This window comes from Phyllostomus discolor, chromosome 3, assembly GCF_004126475.2.
Source record: "Phyllostomus discolor isolate MPI-MPIP mPhyDis1 chromosome 3, mPhyDis1.pri.v3, whole genome shotgun sequence".
NCBI classification, from domain to species: domain Eukaryota; kingdom Metazoa; phylum Chordata; class Mammalia; order Chiroptera; family Phyllostomidae; genus Phyllostomus; species Phyllostomus discolor.
The window spans coordinates 86,661,246-86,666,669 of record NC_040905.2 but is presented as its reverse complement, the minus strand read 5'-3'; the positions used below and the strand labels follow the sequence as shown (position 1 = coordinate 86,666,669).

At 40.1% G+C, this 5,424-nt stretch overlaps 1 pseudogene; it reads right to left on the bottom strand.

Moving 5' to 3' along the window:
* Positions 1–1,611: 1,611 nt before the first annotated feature.
* On the bottom strand, positions 1,612–2,157 carry LOC114497482 (annotated as a pseudogene).
* Between the last annotated feature and the right edge of the window lie 3,267 nt (positions 2,158–5,424).

Sequence of the window (5,424 nt, the reverse complement as noted above, 5' to 3'; positions counted from 1 at the left end):
CCTCACTTCCCTTCAATTGGGGATTGTTTCTTTGTTTTCTCATTGTCCGTGGGTTTCTTCTTGTTAGCCTCTGTTTCTTAAATTGATCTGTTCTGGTTCCCTGTAATTATGGTGTGAACTTCTGTGGTAGAATACTTGTGAGATTCAGTGGTGCAGTCTCCTTCATGTATCCTGGTGTTCACAGCTTCCCCCTACTCTTTTTTTGTGATCAGTTGGAGGAGTAAGGTGAAATGGTTTAAGACAGCAAGACAGTATACTATGATATTTACATTAGCAGACAGTGGAGAAGAGATCATTACAAAGTTCTTATATTATAAAGATGGGAATTTTTATATTATCTATAAATCTTAGCTCTCACACTGTTCTATACAGGGATAAATAGAAGTGATGGTGGTTTTAAAATATTAGCATTTTTACAGATGACAATGATTTGCTGCAAGAGCTGGTTTCTTATCTTGAGACACAGTATACTGGGAGGAGGAAGGGAGGCCAAGAACCCTTTTTGATGACACAGAATTCGACCCCTATTTCCCATAGAATGAAAACAAGGGCTTAGGTGCAATCCACAAAATAACATGCTATTTGCACGGCACTGCCACGAATCTACACACATTACAAATGTATCCAAATATATGTCTGTTGCAGTAAAGTCTTTTAAATTTTATGTCCCTTTTAATACTTTTTTTATTTTTATTTTATTTTTTAATTTTTTTAACAGCAAAATAGTCTTATGGCCAATTAGTTGTGCGGTGAAAATGCTCGTGGCCAATGCTTGTGGCAAAGATGCTACAAGTACAGTGGAAGTACCTAGAATCCTCTCAAGACCACTGCGGATCCTCTCCAGGCCTTGTGTGGAGAAAACAAAACTATATAAAGTAAAATGACAAACCAAAACAAACTGTGTGGGCATGGCCATCAGTGGTGGAGAGGGAGTGTTTGCGGCCTTCTGCTGGGCTGACTGTGTGCCTGCACGGACTCCCGCCCCACACAGGTTTCCGCGCCACAGGCACTTCCCTGTGGGGCACAGCACAGCCAATCCCCAAGTCCTCTGAAAATGTGAGCTCTCTGCATCAGTGCTTGCGGACTTTTCTTATGGACTGAGGGACTGACTTTCTTCAGGTTTTCTACAGGGCTGGTGTGGTCCCTAAGGAGCTGAATGACTCAATATAGTCTCATTAAATAAAAAGAGAGTAAAAGAAGGAAGGAGAGATACGTTTCTTCTTTACAATTAAAATACTGCTAAGCTTGTTTCAGGGTGCTCTGAGAATTGACTTTGTTTTTCTGTTTGAACTCATGATTGCTGGAGTTAAGGATAAAAATGGCTATTCTAAAGTTGTGAGGGGCTTGCTTTTGTGCTCCTGCTAAGACAGAAGAGGAGGCATATTTGTTTTCTGTTTTGGGAGGGAGCCTTTAGGGTCAGACAGCTCAAGTCGAAACCTGCTTGTGGGCCTTGGTGCTGCCCCTCCCAACACCGATTCCCAAGTCCAAGTGTGAGGACTTCAGCTTGATAGAATTCTGCACCAGGGAGGTGTCAGGGAGAGCAAATGGAGAGAAAATTGTTTTGTTGTTTTATTTTTGTTTGAACTTTAAACACTCAGTATTTTATATAACTTAAAAGCTAAAAATGAGAAAATAAACAGGGCATGGAGACAGGGAGTGCATATAGGAAAAGTAACCCCAAGGTTTCCTGTATTTTGATTGTATTGCTTTCTTGTCTTCGGGAGGGAAGCTTTTGACTTCAGAAGTGATAATGTTTGAGGAGGGAATTTACATCTTTCTGTTCTCAGTGATATTCTGCTTTTTTCTCAGCAGTCCATGTATCTGGATAAAGTTCATGATTGCTGAGAAGTGTCAGTGCTTCTACAGTGGAAATTCTGCCTTTGGGAATATTCTCAATACTTATGTCAAAGTCATGGCCTTTTGGCAATCTGAATTCCTTTGCCTCTTGAGGCATTCCAGCATCTTCTTTCTGCACAGAAGACACAGGAGTTTTGGAATCAACATACACATCTTCCAGTAATGACAGCAGTCTGTCATCTTTTCTATCAATGTCTTTCTTAATATCGGGATGGCTGCTTATCTGCTCTCGTATGTGGCTGTTGGGGGAGGGAGCTTGTGGGTAGGAGAGGGCTTCATCTTGCTGATTTTCTGTTTAGCCCATTTTTTAAAAGAATTGTTTTCTTGGCCATCATAAACAAATCAACAAACAAGTGTTGGAGAGGATGCAGAGAAAAGGAAACCCTAGTGCACTGGTGGTGGGATTGCAGACTGGTGCAGCCACTGTGGAAAACAGTATGGAATTTCCTCAGAAAACTAAAATTGGAACTGTCTTTTGACCCAGCAATTCCACTGCTGGGATTATATCCTAAGAACCCTGAAATACCAACCCAAAAGAACCTATGTACCCCAATGTTCACAGCAGCACAATTTACAGTAGCTGAGTGCTGGAAGCAACCCAAGTGCCCATGGGTAAATGAGCAGATCAAAAAACTATGGTACATTTATACAATGGGATTCTATGCAGCAGAGAGAAAGAAGGAGCTCCTACCCTTTGTGACAGTATGGATGGAACTGGAGAGCATCATGCTAAGTGAAATAAGCCAGGCGGTGAGGGACAAATACCATATGATCTCACCTTTAACTGGAACATCATCAACAAAAGAAAAAAGTGAACAAAATATAACCAAAGACGTGGAAATTAAGAACAATCTAACAATAGCCAGAGGGGAAGGGGGTAGAGACAGTGGGGAGAAGGGTTTTCAGGAACTACTATAAAGGAAACATGGACAAAACTAAGGGGGAGGGTGGAAGCAAGGAAGGGAGGTGGGTTTGGCTGGGGTGGGGGGAAGTGGTGGAGAGAAAATGCAGACAACTGTAATTGAACAACAATAAAGTAATTTAAAAGAAAAGAATTGTTTTCTTAAAGAATTGGCTATACTGGTTAGAGTGTCGACAAGATTTGCCAAGGTGGACCAGGGTTCCATCCCTGGTCAGGGGCATATAAGAAGCAACCAATGAGTACATAAATAAGTTGAGCAACAGATCAATGTTTCTCTTTGAGCATTTGTAGGACATTTGAAAATTAGAAGCCTTTCTGGATATTTGATGACATTAAGGAATTATTGCTATTTTTTAGGTACATGGTGGCATGATAGATATATACATGCATACATATAAATACACATTTTCACAGACACACATATACACACATATAGATTTTTTTATTGTAGTAAAATATGTTTTGGTTTGAATTTCAAGGAGATGGCAGTTTCCCAGGGTAGAATGAAAACAAAGTGTGGAAGGATGGGTGGAAGTGGGGGGTGGGAGAAGAGACTCTGATTCCCAGTTGTCTGGTGACCGATTTTTAAGCATTACAGTGGAGATTTGAATTTAGGTTTTATTTCCAGAATGCATGGAAGTGCAATTCCTGGATTTTAAAGGAGGTCCGTTATTATCTAAGTTGTCTCATGAGCTGCTATTGTCTAGTGCTTCTGGGATTCCAGGACATGAATCTTGATCATCAGGATTTCTCTTACAAAGTGCAGATCCATCACTCCCAGGAGCCTATAACACAAACTGATTAATAATAAGAAAGGGCACTACTTAAAAAAAGTGATTTAAAATTCCGCAATTTTACATCACTTAACCCCAAAGGTAGTGGTAACTCTGAACATTCCAGTAATAATAGATTTCTAATAATAAAAACAATAATAATAATAGATTAAAAATAATTTCAAAAGACATTAATCAGCTAAGAAGTGATCTAGAAGAAATGTAGGTCGATTGGACATTATGCCAAGACAATTTATGAAAATACTTCACTTTCTCAGCATCTTTAATGATGAAATGCTGCCACCTGGTGTTTATGCTCTTTCACTGCAGTACCTTTTGTGGAGTTGACAAGTACTGCTTCAGTGACACATTAGAATTTCCTAGCCAGTAATTATTTGCAATTTTATCTGAGAATAAATTAACTGCATTTACTGTAAAACAAAAATTTTCATAAATCACAGAAACCTTGAATTCCATTTGTAGTCGAGTTTTTTTCATAGCATCACGAAAGATCCATGAGATATGGGTGCCTGTCAGTTATTGGCACATGATGATAATTTTTCTCTCTGTTTCAGTCAATAGAAACAAAGTCGCCTTCACAATCATGTACTGATCTAATAATCAGCATTTTAAGGTAGATCGTGTTTGGATCCCAGACGGAGATTATCGGAGACAGGAATTTAAACTGAGAACCATGTAGAGTGTAGAGGAAGGCAGGAAGTCCCGAAGGTGGCGCGGGAGGTCACTGGAATGGGCGGAGCTTGAGTGCTGCAGGTTTTTAGTTGTAGTCTGGAGCAATCTATGTCGCACTCGGCTGTGGATGAGTTTTGCTTAGTTCACAGAGATTTTCTTAAAAATTGCCTCAGGCTCCAACGATAAAAAAGGATTTCTGAGGCCTCTCTGAAAATTGGAATCTCCAGGTGAGGGGCTAACATTCCCAGTTGCACGGTTGGCGGGGACACATTCTCCAGTTTGCTTTAGGTCCCACCATTTATGTTTGCAATACAACTCTATACTACAGCTTCTAGATTTTAGTGGTAGGAAAACAAAGATGAAGTTTCAGAGTTGGAAGAGGGACCCAAGAGCACCTAGTCTAGCCCCTTTCTTTTCAAGAAATGAGAGAGGAAGCTGGGCGTGCCCGAGGCCACATGCCCAGTCAGAGCCAGAGCCAGGGCCCAGCGCGTTCTGGAGCTTCATGTATTAAGTGAGGATGGGTTAGATTTGGGGTGACATGATGCAAGTTATTTATCCACAAGGTGCGTTTTTCTGCCTTATTCATATACTGGCTACAGAATTGCTTTCAACCTTCTCAGAAAAATATTGAATTTAGCTTTGAACATCCCACCTTCACAGAGCATATGAGTGCTGAAGGGCATACAAGCAATACCGATTTCAAATAAATAGAACAAGAAATTTCTTGCAGAGTATATATCTATTCTGTACTGTCCAATATGGTAGCTACTACCCACATTTGGATATTTATATTTAAGTTAATTGAAATTAAATACAATTCAGTTTCTCAGTCTCACCAGTCACATTTTAAGTGCTCAGTAGCCACATGTGGTCAGTGTATTGACGGCCTGCGTACAGAACATTTCCATTACTGTAGAATGTCCTGTTGGGCAGCATTGAAGGGGTTGAAAATGCTTCCCCTCTTTTGGAGACATTTCCTGTACACTTCCCTTGGCTTTTCTTTATGATAAACAGAAATAATCAGAATTACTTAATGGGCAAGAGTGGGAGCTTAAAGCCAGGTGAATGTTCAGTGTGAAAGTTAGATATTGAAATGAGAAATTTTATGATAAAAAGAGGAATAAAATGCACCAAATACAGGCGGTGGACCAGAATGTGTTTAGCCATAAAACGAAGAGC